Source organism: Cydia amplana, chromosome 6, assembly GCF_948474715.1.
Source record: "Cydia amplana chromosome 6, ilCydAmpl1.1, whole genome shotgun sequence".
Taxonomy (NCBI): domain Eukaryota; kingdom Metazoa; phylum Arthropoda; class Insecta; order Lepidoptera; family Tortricidae; genus Cydia; species Cydia amplana.
In genome coordinates, this window is record NC_086074.1 from 2116474 (window position 1) to 2140303 (window position 23830).

At 36.0% G+C, this 23830-nt stretch overlaps 1 protein-coding gene and 1 long non-coding RNA gene across 6 annotated transcripts in view; one reads left to right on the forward strand and one right to left on the reverse strand.

Annotated features, from left to right (window-relative positions):
* LOC134648607 (integrin alpha-V) overlaps positions 1-23830 on the reverse strand; it is a 157261-nt gene that overhangs the window by 124406 nt on the left and 9025 nt on the right. The gene's annotated exons all lie outside the window — the stretch shown is intronic.
* On the forward strand, positions 12673-13298 carry LOC134648624 (uncharacterized). Its single transcript, XR_010096913.1, has 2 exons — positions 12673-12715; positions 13066-13298. It is a non-coding gene; the product is annotated as an uncharacterized LOC134648624 (long non-coding RNA).

Sequence of the window (23830 nt, forward strand, 5' to 3'; positions counted from 1 at the left end):
TGAAAGGGGTAAAGCTGGCTTGATAAAAAAAATCACGAAAACATGTCTAATTTTCATTTTTAACTACACTAATGCCTGACCTATAACTAACCCTTTTTCTGCAAATAAATATGAATATAATAACTGAAATTAGAACGATAAGTACAAGTATAATATTAATTAGTAATTGAAACTGATTTGGTCATTAACGTCTTGCTTTTGTATGACTCCAACTTTTAAGACTTGCATTCTATAATGATGCTGAATAAGTACCTATACGTTCAAAGTCACAGCTGTGAGTATTATTTGCATAGGTATCCAGAATATTCCAGAAATAGGTACTGTTACTGTTTACTGATGAAATAGGAAGGTACTGTTTACTGCTTTTTTACTGTCTTAAATAAGCATGGTAAAGGTTTCAATAATCTTATAAGACTTCCACGTCAGCGGCTATAAGACAAAGTAGTAGAATCCCGCGCAAGCTGCCTATTTATGGATCTAACACCACATCAATATAAAAAGATTAACTTTCGCATCATTGAATATCAGATATGCCCTTTCTATTATGTCCTATTACTTTTAAAAGGACGTAACTGTTGAAGTATAACGCTGGCCATTTTTAGAATCTAGTTTAAATTTTAATATGTCTAGGCCTGTGTTTGTTTTACTTGTCACTCGGCAACAATTTTCTCATTGTAAACATTATGTCACATGTAATTTTATAATTAAGGAATTGTTAATGACGACTAATTGTAAAATAGTAATGTATTGTGATAATCAATCTGCTATACAGCTTGCTACCAATCACACTCATCACAGACGGAGCAAGCATATAGAAAAAAGATTTCATTACGTTAGAGATATGATAGATAGGTTTAACGTTGAAATTGTATACATCCCTACGGGTGAAATGTTAGCAGATGTGTTCACTAAGCCCCTGGGCTGTGTCAAGCACGAGGTGTTCACTCGTCAGCTTGGTGTGGCATGAAGCCATGATGATGCCCACGTTATGGGGGGGTGTTGAAGTATAACGCTGGCCATTTTTAGAATCTAGTTTAAATTTTAATATGTCTAGGCCTGTGTTTGTTTTACTTGTCACTCGGCAACAATTTTCTCATTGTAAACATTATGTCACATGTAATTTTATAATAATATACATTAAATATTTCACTTCTATCCAACTGTGTTTACCATCGACTCCGCATACATAATAATAGTAACTTCAATAAATACCGACGCTAGTTACATCCTTTTGAAGGCTATCGTCAACGAGATGACTTATGATATTAACCGACTTTGTACGGCGTTAAGGATAGTATGTATGTGTCTGGCTTCAATAACTTTCTGAGATAACTGCCTTGATTATGTATATTATAAAGGAAAACTTAATTAACATATTAAGCACATCAGACTAAGGTCTAGAATTAGAGATATCTTATAGGAAGATAGTTCCCAAAGGGGACCACATTCCAATGTTTCTCTATATTCTATCTTACACTTCTATTTCATACAAAGATATAAAAATGGTTTTGCACTGTAAGAGTTTCAAGCATTTAATAATTTGAGACTATGTTACTTATAAGAAATATTATTTATAATATTCTGACTATGAATAGATATCAAAAGCACGTCTCAATCAAAGCCTGTAAGTAAATGACTTATGAATTATGATTCTCAATAATTATGTTCATTGATATAGTATTTTTTGGCGAGTATTTTTTGACTCAGTTAAACAACGTTGCATACAATACTTTTTCTACGACCAAGCACTTACTTTGAAATAAAAATTCAAGAAGTAGCAGAGGGTACGGGCGGAAAAAGAATGAATGAATGAATGAAATTTAAAAAAACATCTCTATGGTTCACTTATTTGTCAGAGATGACATTTAAAATAAGGTTGGCAACACTGTATTTCATTCAATATTTTTTAAGTGGTCATTACACGAAGTATCGTAAAATCGCCAAAAAGATACTTCGTGTATGCACAAATTCTTTTTTGGGGAATAGACTAAAGACTTGTCTTGACAAAGTAGGGTTTTAAAGGTGTGTGCACGACCCTTTAAATGGCAAATAAAAGTACGGGAGTAGAAAAAAAATATTTACTTAGGCCACAACTACCACAAACTCTCAATACTTAGTAGATAATTTTATAAAAAAAGGAATTTATACCTTTATGCCAATTAGAGGCAAAATAGTCACATTAACATGTACTTACACGTGGTGACATTGAACACTTGCATTATTTAAATGAATTGCACAATTACGGCTCAAGGCACCCGTAACCCACACAAATACGTCCACACATGCTCTAAAATAAAACTAAACAAACATACAAACGTCCCATCTGCCAGTTCTCTCAACTAAAATCCAACCCTATCTTCTCCAGCTAAAGTTTAAACTCGAATGACAGATGCGAGGTACTTACGTTTTTTTGTAAACATGTCCTAATAAGTGCGCTGACAAGCCTTATCGAGATCTTGTTCTAAAACTAATTGGATAAATAGATAAATTTAGTTCAATTTAAATTGTCCTTTTATAATAGCTGGTCTGTTTTCCTATTAAGTTTACTGTACTCAGTACTCACAATGCCAAAGTGTGACAATGTCAAATTTCTCTGAAAATATGACGTTTATACTGACACTCCCTCACTTTGTTCGTTTAAGTCGGTGCACTGTAAGCTTAAACGGACTCTAGTTTCTACATTTTATTTACGCAACTCTCCGATAGATGTCGCTGTCTGTAGAATAGAACGCGCTATCGTTTGTTCTTCGTGGTTAACATAAATGCATTTCAAACATTTTGTTACCTTTGATTTGAAGAGCCCATAACCTGTTAAATGACTTTTTGGATTCGTTCTTATTAATTCCAGTAGGAACGAATATTGGACATTGGTGTACCGCGGACTAGGGGTAACTATAAGAAAAACCTCTGATGTTGCCTCTTAACAATACTATACTTGATCAAGCCAATCTTGTCAGTAGAAAAGGGCGGCAAATTTGAAAAATCGCGGATTAGCAACACTACGTTGAATTGTTCGAAAATCGCGTGTCGTTTATATCTTATCTGTGGAACTGTTTAGTTTAGATTTCATCGTTGTTCTATATACATTGCTGCTTTTTGTTCGTTTCCTATACCATACTTTATGTCTAAACTTGTAAAGCGGTTAACTTCAAACAAAACAAACTTGACACCGTTAACGCCTTATACATCAGTTGCAAAGGTAAGCACAGTGGCTCTTGTCTTGACTGACCTTATTTAGTTAAGTATTACATTTTATTTCAATTCTAACTTTGCAGAGATCAACATGAAATTCGTAGAGTAGGTTACAAAATTCATCAGCTCATATTTTCTATAAGATAAATTACAATTCATCAATACCCTTAAAAACCATATTACCTTTATGTAATAGGAAGCAAACGAGCAGACGATCCACCTGATGGGAAGCAGTCATCGCCGCCCATGGACATAAGCAACATCAGAGGAGCCACTTATTTCGAAAACACCTAACATTTAAGGTCCCAATCAATCAGTCTACACGTTTTATTTTACGAGTAACCAAAACTAGACTTTACCCTCATAACAATAAGAGCCAAGTTGAAAACTCACGAGCTGACCAAAGGTCAAGCGTGCCGTAAATCCTGCGCGGGCGCGGGTCGCGTTACGCTGTGCGCCTGCGCGGTAGCGGTCAGGTTTCGCGACCACCCCGGGCGGAGTAGCGTGTGAAATAGTAATTTTACCATAAATAAACGTTTATACGCTCTATTTGCCGTTAGAACGCTTAGCATGACTTACGTTGTCGCGCGCGACTCCATACGTCAAGCGCGACTTCAAGTATGGCGTCGCGCGCAAAAACTTAAGCCATGCTTAACGCGCTTAAACGACGCGTTTCGCGACTCAAAATATTTATAACCGGTACTTCTAAAATTAACTAGCCCAGTCCAGCTAAAATGGTGAAATTACTCAACATATACGATGAATAAAAAAGCCGTCAAACTACATTTTGAACGTTCTCGCATTGGGTTTAAACTGTTTAAAGTACATATATTTAAAAAAATTATTACGCCTAGTCAAGCAATTGCTTGTTTACACACGCTAAGGTAAACTGGCCTACTGAACATTAATTCAAACATTTATCTATACTATCCGCAAACCAAACTAACAGCTGGGATCGTAAAATTTCTCACTCACACTTACGTGGTCGTAACAAGAGTGGGAGAGATAGACATGACCCGTCTTCAGTTTGATTTGCTACTATAGCTATGACAATCCACCTGCACAATGGCCCATTTAAGCCGCATTCTCTCGTTGTTTACACTAATTAGTCACGCCGACAGATGGCGCTGATGCAATGTGCGTAGGCGCTTCGACGAATTTGCGGTTAGTCTTAATTGTTTAAGGAAAGTATGAAAAAATAATAAAATATTCCTTGACCTACATCAACAAAATATAATTCTCAGCAATAAAACCACAACTAACCGAAACCTAATTTCTTATTTTGATCCTAGTAAGAAAACTTACTCAAAGAATTGTTCAGCAGGAAAAATATTAAGCACAGTGTCAAAAGCTCACAAAGCACTACCTTGATGTCTATAGGTAAGTACTTATTCTGTTCCTAAGATATATTTTTTTATATCTGAAGCTTTATTTAATTTACTAACAAATATTTGCTGCAAATGAATCAAAAAGATAAAAGATACGGGCAAAGAACTACATAATTTATTGCAACATTCAGGGGATGGTACAATGAAGGAGTTCTGGGGGTTTCTCGAATGGTATTAGACTATAATATAATATTATTAGTCTACGAACTGTCATATCGTATAGGTTACTATGGCAACACACTAATAATATTAGACTAATACCGTTTGAGAAATAGGCCCCTGAACTAATTAAAAACAGCTGAAGTGTGTTCTTCTTCCAACACATTGGTTAATATTTGTAATATTCTTTCCCAATCTATTTTACATTACTATGTATTGTATTCTAGTAACTGCCTCACCGATGTTGCCATACTAGCCCAGAAACAAGCCAAACGAATCAATGAGCGCGCCATATGGTGCGCGTGGGCACCGTGACGTCACCCCATTCACCGCGAGGCCACAGCTGATCCAAGAATTCCAAGATACTGAGCTATAAACGCGAAAATTGAGGGCATCTTACTCTGTCACTCTTACGCTTTCATTAGAGTAAAAGAGAAACATCCCCGCAATTTGCGAAATACCGTTTTCGCAGTAGCCGCTCGTCTGGTCACTTGGACGGTCTTCACATTGGATTGGTGTGCGAACGGGACATTGCTATAAATGTGCATAAAGCTGTCTCGTTCATAGTTACATCGTATCGGCATCAGTGTTATAATGCATTAGAAAATGTCTTTCTAGAATGCGACCAGTATTTTCATCTAAACTGGTTTCTTACGATTGATTGCGGGAAAATGCATAGACATTGCTGCACTGCTTTAATTCTTTAAGTCGTAACTTTCATGTGCAAGGGAATATGTAAAGAGCAGAAAAAAATCGTTCTCGAAAAAATAAGCCAAGAGAACTTATGAAGGTACTATTCGGTTTAGATAGCACTGTAGGCCTAGTACATGATTGTCGCGACAGTATCTCGCGGAGAGATAGCTATCACCCGTTTTTCCCTATGTTAATTAAAGAAGGACGGGTAGTAGTAGTAGTAGTAGTTAGGGCTTCCATTCCGTAATTACGTAATTACGTAATAACGTAATTCCGGATAGCTATTGATCTTTTAATAATTACGTAACTAAAAGGAACAATTCCGTAATTACGGAACTATGAAAAATAAGATAATACACTCGGCGTCAGGGAAATCGCACACCCACAGATTTTTGTGTCAAGCGAATATAGCTCTTATCATATGTATATAATACCCTATCAATATTAATATCATTTAAAAGCAAAATTAATAAGCTTTAAACATGAATAAAGCATTTTCGGAAAAAATAATAATAATCACGAAATTATCGCGTTCTGAAAGAACACCTAGAATACGCGTTGTATAGGGTCGCTAGTTGCGTTACCTTGGAGTGGTACAAAAGGGGGGGTAAAAGTGTGATATGGGTCATTCGGTATCCAGAGTTCACAGAGGTCATCCCGGAACAGCTGGAGAAAGAAAACACCCCAAGATAATGGATACCACGGAAGCAGTAGCAACTCAAGCAGTAGCCCTGGTGGATTTAGGAATGACGCAGTCTGTGGTTCCTCGGCAGCTCAACATAAGCCGTTTCCGAGTTCTGCGAGCAGTTTATCGATTCCAGAGGACTGGAAACTTCACCAGGAAGCCTGGATCCGGAGGACAACGCTACACTTCCGAGAGATACGATCGCTTTATTGTGTCAACGTCTTTGCGGGACCGTTTCACCAACGCTGTCCAGCTGCAGCAGGAGCTACGAGCTCCTTATCGGATAAATCGTTGAACGCGTTGTCATTTATGCGGTCATATTTTCAAAAAAAAAATACAAAAATGATCATGGTGTGTGTCCCATTCTGTTATTCTGTTCTAATTAAAGATCCCCAATAATTGTACTGTCGTTTTATTTTAGAACACTCAATTACGGAATTACGTAATTACGTAATTATTTTTTTAAATTTCGTAACTAATTACGTAATTAACATTTCCGTAATTTTGGAAGCCCTAGTAGTAGTAAAATACTTTATTGTACAAAAAAAAAAACATAAAACATGAAAGAACACACATCATTAGTGCAAAGGCGAACTTATCCCTTTCAGGGATCTCTTCCAGTTAACCCATGAGCAATTGAGGGAGAATTGGAGAACGGTAGACATAAAAGCTGTACTAATCGGCATAAAGATAAAAGATTTAATATCCTACAAGATAGGTCAAACCTATATCCTACTATAAGTATATACAAAGTATGGGATATGAAATATAACAAATATGTAAACAGCTATATATATTTGAAATATATAATACATATAATACATTCTATATGATATAATACATATATACTAAAACTACCTAACCGCATACATCTTTTAGATTCATGTTCCGTCAGAAAGCCATAACATTTTTAAATTCGCCTTTAGTATTCGGGTAGTCTATCTCACAGCGAGATACTGTCGGTCTGTCGCGCCAATCATGTGCTAGCCCAGCTGATGTTTGCAAAATAAAGTATTATACAATTGGCTCTTCACCTCAATAGCAAATTGACAGCCAATTGAACCAGCAATCTAGTCGAGGGTACACAATCAAATGTAGGCCTAGATCGTCTTGCGTTCGGACAACTGATTTAACTAACTGCGACATTACTTAGTGGCAGCAGATATATAGGAGCACAATAGAGGTGTGCTTAGATATTTGTGAGCACCTTGGCCGCTCCGGTATATCGGATGGCGACTGTACGTTAGATGATTAAAGCAAAAAACGACTCTGTAAAGTAAAGAACGTCCAAATTGATGTACGAGTATGTATGGAAAATATATATGAGGGAAAACTATGAAACATATTAATTCACGATATGTATCTGACAGTTCTGGCTAGTTGAAATAAAATTAGTGACGCAAAGTTAATTGCTGGTCAGTTGACATTGAAGATGATTTCATTTAGTGTAGCTAGAAAACTGAATGAGCAAATATGATTCATTCAGTTTTTGAAAATCGATGACGATGACGGCGCGAAGCGGTAATGTTCAAATATATTTAGGATGTCATAAACAACTGAACCTGGCGATGACGCGCTGGCTTTGATGAACAGGCCGCGTAGCCAACGTGCCGATTGCTTACGCTCCGTAGCGATCGAAACGCAACGTCACTGTCGCACTAATATGGAAGAGTGATAGAGAGACACAAAGCGATCCGATGGCGACGCGATAGCGATTAGGTATCACCTTGGCTAGGCCGCCAGAGTTGATTTCTCAAAAGCTCCACAACATACATAAAACTGGCAGATTTTGTAAGCGTAGTGTTTGTATAGCGGTAAATTTAATGTGATTTCAGCCTTGATTGCTCTCTTGTCTAGAGTTAGCATTTTCTTTTGCGTTTTTAAGTGTAAATTATTAAGAGTTTTATTAGCGTCTCTACATAATCAATTGGTGGTAAAACATGGTATAGCAATGACACTGTGCGAGGATTGAAGAATGTTTCATGGAAAACCCCTAAAGTTCGCGTGTCTTGCTTCAATAAAGGCACCCTAAACCCCAAAATATGTCATTTCTGATATTCCAAATGTGGTAAATAGGGATGTATTTTACATTTAAATTATTTAAAATAGCGGAAAAGTCTAGTACAATGTCTGATAAGTTTTTTTAACAAAGTTAGGGCGGGCTATTGAATAATTACCTCATTACAACTCACAGAAATACGATAATAAAAGGAAAAATCAAACCAAAGAGGAAAAGGTTAAACCCTCATAATAAAATACCAACAGGAAAAAGTAAATATTCCTATCTAGTTGAACAGCAAAATTGCCCCATCGTCATTAGCCAAGCTCTTTTTAAGTTCATGATAAATAAAATATCCACAGCGCCAAACGACAAAACGCGTGTCACACTTTATCATGTCAAAGAAAGCATTTCAAAATATGTATCCAGCGCGATGTTATCGTAAATGGATCGCGAGACGAAATTACGCCAATGATTTATACTCAAGATAGAGCCATTAGCATACTAGAGCAGATACTGCAGCCTTGGAGAGTTATCTGTAATGTATACAAATACGGGTCGCATACGCAGCCGTGTGTAGGTATAAGCAGATACAAGAATTTCGAAGCGCAATAATGACATAATGTAATAACTATGTCAAATTAAAAAAAAATCTTCAGCAGATACGTCTGCGAACGATACCAAAATGTAAAGTAATTACGAGAAGTACCTCCCTGAAGCGCCAATAAGATATAGTAGAATGGAGTAAGTATCGGTAGCTTAGTTGGTAGGACGGCGGGGTGTTATCCCGAAGTCACGTGTTCAAGTCTCGCCCGAAACAGTGAGGTTTTCCCCTTTTCCATAATTTCTAAACATATTTTCTTCTTTATTGTCTCACCAGACAAATTATTTGTAGTGTGCAAATAAAAACAAATTGCGGTATAAACATTTATCTTATCTGAATTCTAATTGAATCTAAGCATAACATATGTATGATATTAGGTCAATAGGGCCAAAGAGAATTCATTATTGAGATAAACCTAATGATAGATAAAACCGGGCCGTTTTCAAAACAAACTTATGTCAAATGCCGCTTCGAACCGAGGGCATGGCATGAGTGGTGGGGATAACTGAGAGAACGGGATAGTCTTATGTATCTTTCACTAGGAGTAGCAGAGAAAGCGCTATTATTGTTTGTCTTTGTCAGAGTCTCATATTTTTTTATTCCCCACCGTAGTTTATGGTGGGATACAAACAATGCGTAAACGTCAAATTGGTGTGAAACATATGAACAGTGCAAAGATTATCAGGAAAAATATTGAAATCAGTGTTTCGTGTGCATGTAGTAGTACTGTAACAAGTAACAATACAACAAATATGGTGAATTGCTCAGTTTTGCGCTGTACAAGTGACTGCCGGCAAAAACAGGACAACGTAACATTTCACAGGTAAATACAGTATTTTATACTTCGGTCACATTATCATGCTTAGTAACAGCATCCTACAATCTATATCAATTAAAATCTGAGTAGAAAAAGCATTTACAGTAAATAATAACTCGGGTAAAAAAATTAACCTATAAATATTTCCTGATAAATTAACCGACCAAATTACGTACGCATATTGACAGTAAGCCGTCACCCTTTTAATAACGTGTATTCAATTTAGTCGCATTGCTATTATTCGAGGGATACCAGCCCGTGATGCGTACAATTACCCCAAAATTCGGGTATTTTGTATTTTAATAACATTTTTATAAATAATTTTGCTGTAGAACTGGACATATACGAACAATAAAATTGAACTGTGTTTAAATTCGAATGTAAATTTTATTTATTTAAGCATTACGGATTCTTTCTAACGTTATAGGGGGTTTTGTCACGACTCGGAGAATCTAATTCTATGATATGCTGCAGACACTAATTCTTAATTTTGCAATAAGAGTGACAGATTACAAAATGAATATTTCGTTTATTACCTCCAGATTTCCACAAGATGCAGGCACGTGTGCTAAATGGATTTTAGCAACCGGAAGGAGAAACTGGGCATCGACGCAAAACTGCCGGATATGCTCAAAGCATATTACGAAAACCTACCTTTTCTATTTCTTCCTGTGGCACACAGTATGCTAAAAATTCTTTCTTTAGGCGTACTTGTAATATGTATAATGAATCGCTTAATGATATAGACATATTTGTTCATAGTTTGTCCGTTTTCAAGAACAAAGTTCGGCATATTTTGTTTACTAGTAATTGAAAAATTGTTTCAAGTAAATATTTTGCATTGTTTTCTTACTTTATTTGCGTGTTGTACTCACAACTATACCTAGGTAACTACGGGTAATTTATAATTAAGTAACCTATTTACTTTGCATTGTAATAGTCAACTTAGTAACGTATGAAACTTTAGGCCTATTTTTAGTAATTTTTGTAAGACTTATTTGTAAAAGGCTGTTTGTTTTCTAAATTAAAAAAAAAAAAGAAAATTGGCCCATTTATATTTTATTTATCGCTGCGTTTTACGTAGGCGAACAACTCGCGAACGTGATTAAAATTACCCCAATATTTGATAATATTGGGGTAATTTTTACCTATATGGTATCCCCGGGTTTGTGACGTCATCTATGTCTATCCCTTACGGGGGCACGCGGTAGGCCACATCTATAGAAATACTACCATCTATGCTTCGAACTTAGTCTTATCACATTGTCACGTCATAGGTCGAGGATAAAAATTATGACTTTTGCTCATATTATGTCATGTAATTATGTCAGTAGTACTGATGCTTTTACACTTGCTGTACTAAAAGCAAATAAGTTTAAAAGGGCTCAAGAATATTAGAATAAACCACAAAAAGGCAAAGTTTATTCAAAGAAACCTAAAAGTTATGTTTTTTTTAGCTTACCGTTAAACAAAACAGTTTTTAGGGTTCCGTAGCCAAATGGCAAAAAACGGAACCCTTATAGATTCGTCATGTCTGTCTGTCTGTCCGTCTGTCCGTCCATATGTCACAGTCACTTTTCTCCGAAACTATAAGAACTATACTGTTGAAACTTGGTAAGTAGATGTATTCTGTGAACCGCATTAAGATTTTCACACAAAAATAGAAAAAAAAAAACAATAAATTTTTGGGGTTCCCCATACTTAGAACTGAAACTCAAAATTTTTTTTTTTCGTCAGACCTATACGTGTGGGGTATCTATGGATAGGTCTTCAAAAATGATATTGAGGTTTCTAATATCATTTTTTTCTAAACTGAATAGTTTGCGCGAGAGACACTTCCAAAGTTGTAAAATGTGTGTACAGGGGGGGGGGCCCTGTAACTTCTAAAATAACAGAATGATAAAACTAAAAAAAATATATGATGTACATTACCATGTAAACTTCCACCGAAAATTGGTTTGAACGAGATCTAGTAAGTAGTTTTTTTTTAATACGTCATAAATCGCCTAAATACAGAACCCTTCATGGGCGAGTCCGACTCGCACTTGGCCGCTTTTTGGCTCAAAAAAATCGCATTTTGTCCGCTACACGCTATGTGCCTGTGGTATAAATTACATATGTCAAACGTTACAAAAAATTCAGTCCTATACGGCAAGTCACGATTGTCAAGTTTTGATGAGTTAACTTCATTGATTACCAGTGATCGTTAATTTTCCAGCAATTTTGGTGCAGCATAGTAAAAATAAAGGATTTTTTTTTTTTTTCTAGGGAGTGGATTGGTTAAGGTTAATATTACTGTTATTAACCCTAATTATCTATTCCACCTAGAGTAGGGCATACAGATGCTTTTAACCAACAATGCTGCACCAAAATTGCTAGAAAATTTTCGATCACTGTTGATTACAATTCTAATTCTAACAAAACAATTGTTATAAGGTAAACTGTTATTAACATATTATTGGCAACAACAACATTTACGATGTTTTTGGCATTCATGTCACACAAAGGTTGAACGAGATCGCTCTTTAGCGATAAGACGTGGAGCGTGTTAACATTTATCCGTATATTTACGAGTATGTCCTATTTCTTGGCGCTTGTTTAAATTATAAAAGTTTGGTAACTTTTTTTTGATACATTGCTTTTACTGTTTGGCCGCTCCCGGGGCCATATAAGCTGTAGCTTATATTGTGAGTGGGGTCAGTGCCGCGGCCTGAAGGGTCAGATATTTGATTTTGTTTGCCAAACTGAGGTTTATAGTTACACGATTACATAAAGTTTGTTCTAAAGATGAACAAGTTTCAAATTCAACATATGGATCTTGGCAAATCTCACCTTAGTTACATTTTTTTTGTAGAATTATTGCAGGTTTCAAAAAATACCGGTTTCGAAATTAATGGTCAACATAGGTACACCATAATAGGCATTGGTTATAGGTTGAGTACGGGTTCATTTCCTGCTAGGGTGATTTTTTGTGAGTTTTCGACCTTTTCTTTATAAACATACCTACCTAATATGTACTTAATAATTCAACTGATTGAATGTGAACTATCTACAATATTCTTCTTTTTCTTGAGTGGTCGCATCATTATGTAGGCTATACCTCATCAAGATACCTCTTTAGTAGCTGCAACTGCAAGCTGCAAGCTGATTTGAATCGGTTAACGGAGTGGACTTCGAAGTGGATATTGAAATTGAATGTTAACAAATGCGCAGTTCTGCACCTCGGTAAAAGAAACCCTATGGTCCAATACATGATAGGGAACACTCCAATTGCAGCGGTGACGCCCCAAAAGGATCTCGGTGTGACAGTTACAAATAACCTGAAGTGGGGTGAGCACATAAATAACATAGTCAAAAAGGCAAATTCGTTCTTGTATGTTATAAAACGCTCATTTCAATGCATATCTGTTGAAGCTTTTATCAAAATTTATAAAACATATGTCCGGCCCTTGCTAGAATATGCTTTTCAAGTATGGAATCCTTATTTCGTCAAAGATATTGACCTTCTAGAAAGTGCGCAGCGAAGAGCCACCAAGATTCCTTTTAAGCTGAAACGCTTGCCTTATGAAGAAAGGCTAAAGGTACTGAAGCTGCCCACACTCAAAGCTAGGAGAGTGAGAGGAGACCTCATCGAGTGTTTTAAGATTGTCACCCACTGTTACAACCTCCCTGACATCCACAAAATAATCAATAAGAGAACTGTCAGCCGCGAGACCCGAGGTCACAGCCTACGAATTGTTCGCACTCCCACTACTACTAAAGCTGCATATCATTCCTTGTCCAACCGTGTCGTGGCGGCTTGGAACCGTTTACCGGATAGTGTTGTGACTGCCCCCTCGGTCAATGTGTTTAAAAACAGATTGGACAATTGGCTTTTAAACAATAAGTTAGACTGATGATTACTAGTGAAGTGATATGACTATACAAACTTTGAACTATATAACACTGGACACTGTGTGACATAGGCTCATCAGCTCAATAGCTGCTCGCCTATAATTATATTATAATAATAATAACTATCATCTGCAAAGATGCTGTGGCCAATGATGATGATGCATCATTTACAGCACGCCATAAAAAACGCATATTGGAAGCGTTGTTAAACGCCGGTGTAGATGCAACTTAAAACCGTAAGCCATATGAGCCAGTGCCTTAGTTGTATTTAATGTAACTAGTTTTTAAGCTGACGAGCGGAACTCATGTAGGTATAATCCGTAATGATGTAAAAACATCCAATGATTAAAATCCAAGCTTATATCTATAATTAGAAAAGACCATCATGACGAGATATAGGTACCTACATTAAGTTATAATGAAGTGATTCACCAGTCATAAGGAAATCAAAAATATTAGGAACCACGTTCGACGTGTTGACTCCCTGTCACACTTACGTACGAATTTACAAGTGCGACAGAGAGGCAACACGTCGAACGTGAATTGCGGTAGGCCCCTTCTGAATGAAAAAAGCCGATTTTTATTTTTTATTCGTTAAATTTGGATAACATTTGGCTGGTTTGAAGAGCTCCCCTTTCTAAGTGGAATAAATACAAAATCACATCATCATCATCACAATTTTAAGAGCCTGGCTCTTGTCGGTGGAGTAATCGCCATTCTGTTCTTCTCTCTGCCACTGTTTTGAGCTCCTGATACGTCACTACGTTGATCTTCTCTTTGGCTTGGTCCAAAAACGCACGTCGCGGCCTTCCTCTGCCTCTCTTTTTTTCTATTCTTCCTTCAATTATAGTCTTTATGTAAGTATCGTGCCGTATCAGGTGCCCCAACATGCTTCCCCTTCTGTTCTCAATCGTTTTCATCAAGGATCTCTTTTCCCCTACCAAATCCAATACTTCCGTATTTGTTTTCCTCTCTTTCCAGCTTATACCTTCCATTCTTCTCCATGTCCACATTTCAAAAGCGTTCAATCTGTCCCTATCACGCTGGGTTAATGTCCACGTCTCGCTTCCGTATAACGCTATACTCCAGACGTAGGTCTTGATAAATCGCTTTCTTATATTTCGGGATATCTTCGCTTTGAATTGGTGTTTTTTGGTGTTGAAAGCTTTTTTAGCTATGGCTATACGTGTGATGATATCCGAAGTGCATCTGGAGTTACATGTTATAATGCTACCTAAATATTTAAAACAAAATCACAATTAGAGGCAAAAAAACTGTATACATACATTTAAATACATGTACTTTCCATTGAGTTACGAAAAAACTGTACGTTTTCGTTACTAAGTGGAAAATTTTATAGGACATACGGTGAAATTGCACTTATCATGACATAAGTTGCATATTATAATAAAGATTCCAAATTTACAAATAAAATAAATTATGTACAACCAATAAATAAATAAAATAACTTAGAACGACAGCAGGATAAGCAATACTTATCATGTAATCCTTATTATAAACATCAAAAGATCCCACAATTAAAGATGCGCGCCGTACGTCATCCTTAATCACATTTTAATATTAATTAAATTTCACTCAGAGCGTGTCCCTTCCGGGGACACGTCCCGCACAGTTAACATATTACCAGGATAACCAGTACATTGACTTTAAAGTTTAAACTGGCAAGTTACACATTTCTGCCTTTTGGGAAAGGAATACGTTTTCTACAGTTTATTATGATTATATTAGGAACAATTGTTTTTTTTGCATCCATTTCTTTATTGTTGTGTAAGCGGTGGTAACTAAAACTGCTATATTTCTCATGATTAAGCTACACGGTTCTACTTACCTACTTATTTCATAACTCTTAACCAATCAGTATGAGTAACAGAGATGTATATACAGGTGGTAGAATTGGCTCGTAACTTACCTGAAATAAAAATGATAATTAGAATTAGGTATTAGGTAGGTACATATATAACTAAAAAGATAATCTTTAATAGAACATGCCCACTGCACAAAATAGTTAGACATTTTTGTAATGAGATTTTTTCTTTTTTATTACTTGCGCGGAAAACTACGTAAAATTAAGTGAAAATACTGGCCAAAGTTAAGTTTTGTGCGTCCGGCGCGCGCGCACGCATACAGAGCGCCATCTGGAGGCGGTCGTCGACTTCCGACGCCTGTTCGAATTTCAAAAACGGAGCTTTTGTAGCGGTTACTGCACTAACCAGCGAACCATGAGCGAACCGAAAAATATGTTTATGCAAAACATATGTCTTGCATTATACATGTAGAATGAAACCGTTACAAGCAAATTTATCACGCGACGAGGGCAGTGGGGCTTGTATAGACTGATAATGATGGCACTTATGGATGATTAAATCATTAATACAGATTGATGTGACGGGACGACATTTACCACGTTAAAATTACAATGATAGATTGTCTATGTCTAACCCAGTGGTCGGAAAAGCACGGGTCCCAAGCGAGCGGCTCTTTGGAAGTACAATTACGTATTCAAAAAAATAACACTTCTAGCAGTTCCAGCTCTTAAACTTGTGATTTCTACTGTAGTTGGCACTTTTTCTTAAAAGTTGTCTGACTCTTAGTCTACCCGCACAAGCGTGCCACACCGAAACGTAACCTAAGTAAATACAAAAATTTCATGTGCATTATACATATGTAGTATAGGTAAGTACTTACATTCATATTTAATATTCGATTCTTGTGAGTCTTCTACCTAGTTTTCGTGATATACAATTTACATTTATAGGCAACATATTTTTTGTGATAGGCAATTTTACATTTGTCAGTAGATATATTTAATTACATATTTATGTCAATTATGTCACACTCTGTTTCTGTAATATACTACTCATGTTATTTTAATAAAACAAGACAGACGACGAACCTACCCGTAGTATTTTAAAACAGCCCAATATACGAGTATCTGTCATGTTTTACACAAGTCAATAAAACACAACAAAGAAGGTATTAATCAGATGATCTCATACTTTATCTGACCTCAGCGACTTTAACATCATCGCCCTAAGGTCGATAATCGCTTAACCGGGTTAATCATACATAGTATTCTCACCTGACTCACCTTGGATCGTCATCGTGTTGTGTCATTGCGCTGCCTCGAGTGACATAAGCTTCCTTATGATTATAATTATCGATGAAAAATACTTCAGCTTTACTTTTTGTTTCTGTGTCAGATGCTAACTTAACTTAGGATCGATGTAGACCATATCTAGTTGCAAATGTTGCAATAAGGTGTAAATCAGTCAGTAATTTTGTGTTAATTTTTCCGTTAGTAAAATCCTTCACTTTTTGGCTTTGCCAGTCGTGATAAATGATTTCGATACATCCTTATGCTATGCTCATAAAAGTAATATAATGAAACATACATAATATTTTCAACTAACGAGAAATAAAATTAAACTATTTATTCTGCTTGGAAACATTCGTTAAAACTTTAATTTATTTGTTTACCTTTAAGTTTTTGCGCTACGTACCGTTTGCTATTCTAAACTCATCTTTTTACATCGCATAAAAAGAAACACTTTATATTACAACGCCCTTCTTTGCTTTATATTTCACCCCTAGTAGACCGTATTTATATTTATGTATGCTCACCACAAAAGAACTATTAACCCTTACGATGTTGCATTTTCAATTGCCTATTGACTTCTCACATTCATCATAAAATTGGTCTATTCTTCGGCAACAATAAGGAATTTAACCGCCAAGTTAAAGAAAAAGTTATTACTTTTAGATCCCTGGATCGAATTGAAAAGGGTTATTTTAGGGGTAGATAATAGGTACGGAGGATTACAATTTCTCAGACCAATTGAAATCCTCAAGAGTTGATGATACCATGTAAAAACAAGAGAAAAGAGAAGATAGTTTATTTTTATTCTTAGCACCTAAGATTTTAGGAAAAATTGTAATAATTTAAAATAACATAATTTCCTCTCAACGTATTAATTAGCTATGCTAAGTAGGTTATTATTGTATTTTTCCTTAGTCTGCATTTTTGCCAAAATTATTTATTGATTGCTACAGTAGTCAATGAAACTGTTTCTAGTCGATTTTCCTAATACCTATTTACATATTAATTTTCATTCTATCCATTTTTTTATCTATTTTTTTTTATACTTAGGGTAAAAATATTTCAGTGAGTGAGTGCGTGTGATGCTAAAAGTCAAGCCCCATGATTTAAGTCTTGATTTCAATTGCCATACGACTGTACGAGGATTCAGAGAAATGGTGTCTTAATTAAACAAGCCTTATTGTTCTTTATTAGGCGTAAGCACAGTACTCTTTCTGTTTTCAGTTACGGGAAGAACAAATAACATCATATTCAAATGTGCTTCACTGAGTAGGTACTAAAGCTTATAGTTATTGTCATACAGAAAAGCTTTTCTGAATGACTTTCCTTCATTTTTTAAAGTGGAAAATGGTTGATAACATAGTTAAATGGCTTTTTAAAACGAGTAAATTTCATTTTCTCTGAATATGAATTTCTACAACAGCTAGCTACATGCTACTATGTCCAATTAATAGGAACACATGTTTATTCTTAAAACATAAGTAATTTCGAAAAGATGTTAACTTTTTATTAAAAAAAATGATTACTAATTATTCTACATCCAATTGCTTCATTTGAAAAAAAAATACTCGCATTGAGATTTTTCCACATACATATATCGTGTGTATTAAATTGTATGTTATATTTAGTCATCTTATTATTCCACGTATTTAATAAATTCACGGCTCATTTTCAGTCAATGGAGGATGAATAATTAATTTTACAGAAATGATTTTATTTTCCTGTTCATGTCAATAACTGTTTAATTGTTTATTTTAATTAATGCAATGTGTATGCTAAAAATACTAAACTAGGAATAAGTAATGGCACCCACTTTATATTTGGGTCATTATCACAGTTTTCCTGTAAATATATCCTAATGTTTTTAAGCAAATCTTCCTTCCTTACAAGTAGTTTACAAGTAGTTTAGGCCGTGTGGTGGCCGGCTTTAGAATAGCGCCAACCCTAACATAGGATAAGGGTGTCGTACGAGGCGACTAAGTCCACAAACGTAGCAAGAAGGTATTTCGTTACAGGGGAGATGGTCCTCTTAGCATTGGTTTGCAATCCATCTAGGAGTAGGATACTCTAAAATAAATCCCGGAATGGACAGCCGACCTGTCTCCACACGTATTGGCTCGCCTTTCCTGTGGGATAAGACAGTGAAGCCGAGAGGGTAATGCAGGTGCTGGGCATCCCTGCGTTTCCTCAATTCCGTCCCAAGCGGTGTAATAGGATATATCTCCGGTTTTACACCATAAATCGTCTGCAATAGACGCTATAAGGCCCAATGATGACAAGTAGTTTACATGTTTTCTAAAAAATATGACTGTCGCATGTTTAAACAGGTTTTTGCATTACCTATATTACCAACAACAATTCAAGATATTGGTGAATCATACATTAATATATACATAGTTTTTTAGGTTAAAATCACTAACATACAGTCTCTGTAGATTTTGTAATTTTCATGCTAATACACTTTTAGTACAATTTTATTCATATCAATGTCATATCGGAGGCTTCTAAACGATATGAATGTGATGTATTCACTTATTTTGCAATTTTGTTCAATACACATTCGTAGTTCGTCTTCGTAGTATTTCAAGTCAATGAGTCAGGCAGGACAATTTCGGGTGACGATACTGATGCTAAATAATACTTTATATATGTCAATGTCGGAGTGGTTTGAATTGAATGATACATATGACGTATATTAACCTGTTTTGGCAATTTTGCGAATAAAAATAGTATTTCAGGTCAATGTCAGTTTCTGGACAATATTGGTCGATGTTCCGAGAATGCGCCGCGCCTTGACCCGGATCGGCGCATGCGCAGGGAGCTGCGCGGGAGCGAGATGTGGGCTGGACTGTAATTATATGGACGGCTCGGCTGATGAAACTGAGGAAATAGGCGTTTGTATGTATGTATGTATGTATTAAACTCTTTATTGTACAAAACACAGAACACAAATATATGGGACAGGATATCCCACATCATATGGTTGAAACGAAAAAAAAAATAATGCTCACATACATTTTGTTTCGTTAGAAGCGATTAGTTTCGAAAATGTTCACTTTATCAAAAAATGTGTGGGGTGTCGGTGGATAGATCTTTAAAAATAAATAGGGGTCTGCAAACAACATTTTTTGATAAAGTGAATCATTTCGGAAATAATAATTTAGAAAGAACAAAAAACGGTTAATCCTTCTAACTTTTGAAAAATCGATCCAAAAAATATGAAAAAAATCATAAAAATAGTGCTTAAAAAACTCATTCAAACAAAATTAAAACAAATTTGATAAGTTAAGCCGTTTATAAGTTATCGCTAAAAGTCTTCCCTTCTTATTTTATTTAAAAGCCTGGCAACCCTTATTTGTGACCGGATTTTCGCAGGCAACCCTACGCCCTGTATTCGCAATAAAATTACCATCATTTTGATGTATAATTCAAGGGTCAGACAGATGAGTGCAATTATCGATAAAAACTCACCTGTTTAAACACGGCAACCACATAATAGTGAACGGAAAAAGATAGGCAACCTAGTTGATTTATATTGTATAAGTTGCATAGGTACTTTCCATTGGAACTTATTTCGTTTGTCAGACAGATCGGTGAAATTTGAAGAAAAAAAATATTTTTTTCAAAAAATAATTAAAAATAGTCTTGACCATATTTCTTTAGGCAACCCTATTTATTTATGTTCAGGAACATATTTTCTTTCATAATATGTAAGTTTCATCCGTCAGACATATCGGTGAAGGTCGACCATATATGCCGGATCTTAGACTATTAATGATGACAGCCACACTATATCTGAGGGGCTACCGCGAAAACCGAATGTCACTAATTGCGGGGATCTTTCTCTTTTACTCCAATGAAGGCGTAAATTAGAGTGACAGAGAAAAATGCCCGCAATTCCCTCTGTATTTTGTAGTTGGCACACACAGTTAGCAAAGGTCCGACTCTACCTAATAGGGAGTATTACTGCAATGTTTTGCCGCCAGAGTGCAGCACTAGTGACTTAAGTATACCATAGAGTAACTTATACATACTGTGCCTTAAACTGTTTTTGACAAGTTTTCACAGACAATCGAATATGACATTGATACATCAAGGCGGTTTGTTTACAAAGGGCCTATATACCGGGAAACTCGCAATCGAAACTCAGCTATGCCTCTTTATCGCTCGAATACGCAAGAGTGATAGAGAGGTTAGATAACAAAATGTGGACTCTCTCGTTTGCGGTAGACCCTTAGATTGTGACTTGTTGTGGGAGTGGCGCCCCCTACGCAGACTTTCGCGTAATATTCCCTATTACATAGATGTTATCGAAACAGAAACACCAAAAAGGCAACCCTTATCAAAATGACCGACATATTGACCTTTCACGCTCTAATTAAACATTCGTATCGCAAATTCGCAAATTGTTCAATAAAGAAAATGCCAACATTGCTCTTTCGCGTAACTTTTCCAAAACCTTTACAAATCGTACATAATTCACTCTTATTACCTGAAAATAGGTCTTAATTGATTGTGATATGATTACAATTACAACAACAAAGTCAAATTATGATACGGCGTTACGAAAGTTATCAAAATTTTTCACCGATTTCTTACAATTTATGCTTAAACCAGTTGCATTAAAGTCTTATTTAGATTTATCTGCATAAATTACGCTTTTGCGAAAGTAATTTGAATCAATACGATGTCGCAAGTGCTCTGCTTTCCCCTGATTGATATAGTTTTGCTTTTAAATGTCAAACCGTTGCGACACACCGCCCTAAAAGGAACGGCCGATTTAGTGCGACGCCGTCGGGTAAAAGGTAATGTGTGAAAGTGAGATTTAAATTGATAGCGGCTTGAAGCTCGAAGTCTAATTGACATTTCCATGTATTCAGAAATGGGCTTTATGATGGTGCGGCTTGTAAGTAGGTATAAACATTTCTTCACAAGTACCTACTTACTGTACATTTGTACAGTAGGAACTCGCACATGATAGTCTGTCAATAGTGTCAATTTGTGACCTGAATGGATTATTTTATACTCTTCATATCAAATACCTATCTGGGAGACCGAGAACATATTAAAACTCAAAAAATGCGTGTTTTCCCAGGGATAAGACCTAGCTAGATCGATTTTTCGCCCCCGAAAACTCGCTCGTTTAAAGCATAGATTAGTATATGTTATTACTGTAAGTTTAAAGGTGTTAAGATAAATAGAAAGTGCTGATCCCTGCCAGTAATGCCTAGAATCCATAAAAGTCATGTTTTCGTTGGACAGTTTGATAATAACATTTTCAGAAACTTATGATAAAGAATAGCATTTATAAATGCCAAAAAAAGCTCCACTCGTAAAATAAGGCCTGGATAGAATGATTATGGCATATTGGATTTTGTGAATATTGCCATGATTTGAATTTAGCAATAGCAAACTTAGCAATTCATCGGTGCCGCCATGGTGATACAAAAGAGGTCATATGTGACAGCCTTGGCCATGTCATGAGCTGTCGTTACAATGAGTTAAACACCGCTCTAGTCTTTCAGAAGATTTACCTCCTATTCAATGTGTATACATACACAGTGTGCCTTTTTATTTAGGGTTCCGTAGCCAAATGGCAATAAACGGAACCCTTATAGATTCGTCATGTCTGTCTGTCTGTCTGTCCGTCCGTATGTCACAGCCACTTTTCTCCGAAACTATACTGTTGAAACTTGGTAAGTAGATGTATTCTGTGAACCGCATTAAGATTTTCACACAAAAATAGAAAAAAAACAATAAATTTTGGGGGTACCCCATACTTAGAACTGAAACTTAAAAAAAATATTTCATCAAACCCATACGTGTGGGGTATCTATGGATAGGTCTTCAAAAATGATATTCAGGTTTCTAATATCATTTTTTTCTAAACTCAATAGTTTGCGCGAGAGACACTTCCAAAGTGGTAAAATGTGTCCCCCCCCCCCTGTAACTTCTAAAATAAGAGAATGATAAAACTAAAAAAAATATATGATATACATTACCATGTAAACTTCCACCGAAAATTGGTTTGAACGAGATCTAGTCAGTAGTTTTTCTTTTTAATACGTCATAAATCGCCTAAATACGGAACCCTTCATGGGCGAGTCCGACTCGCACTTGGCCGCTTTTTTATTAGTTATGTTTACATTTTTGTACCCTAAGCCTTGGTAATAAAGCGTAAACTGTATACATATATTTGACCGTACATATTCAATAAAGATACCATTCATACAGTGTTCATTGTTCTGGGCCGTTATTTTTGAATGTAAACTGCCTGCAAGGTCAGTCAACGAATCATTAATTAGCGAGAATTGGCAGTGAACCCCATTATTTGAGCGAAGGGCAATTACTGCAAGAAGGTACAGTCGCCATCAGATATATCGGAGCGACCGAGGTGCTCAAAACTATCCCAACACGAACTCTAACGCCTTGACAATAGAGGCATGTTCATATATTTGTGAGCACCATGGCCGCTCTGATATATCTGATGGCGACTGTTCTTGAGCTCTTCGTGGTTCCGTTTTGGAGTTATGCTGTATAAAACGCAGTAATGATTATTTACTCCATGGGGTTCAATGGTCAATTGATCACTAGTTTGATTTAAGAGGATATATATATATATATATACCTTTCAAATTCTTATGATTGTCGTATTTTAAAACCAAAATTGATAACTCAGAAAGAAATGATGTTAAACGTTAAGTTAAACTGCAATTACCTACGTCACTGCGAAGTCATAATTAGTCTTACAATTAGCCTGCAATTAAAACTGCATTTTTTAAATAAATGAAGGCCCTTCTCCATATCTATAACATAATAAGGCAAACCAGCGATGGAAACCTGGCTCTATGAATGCTGTTCGTCCGTTCAATACTATACACTCTATACAGGGAGAAGGCTGATTTTTGAAATTCGACCGCTCGATTTCGTGTATTTCGTTCAGTAAAATCTCCACTGCTAGGCATGTAAATTCTACTAATAGAATTGAAAACGAGTGGTCAATACCACTAGATTCCCGATTTATTTCGCTCGTGTCTCATAGATCAGCATTTCGCCGTTTTCCACCGATTTTCGAGTGACGAAATCGAGCGATCGAAATTCAAAAATCGGCCTCGAGGTTCGAATAACTCGAACAACAACATATTCTGACTGACATAAAAAAATGAATAACGTATTTTTGGTCTAATGTTCTTCCATTTTATCAATCGCATTGTAAAAGATTGCTCTTTTTAGCATAAGCGGCAGGCCCTAACCGGATATATTTTCCTTTAAAACTTCCAT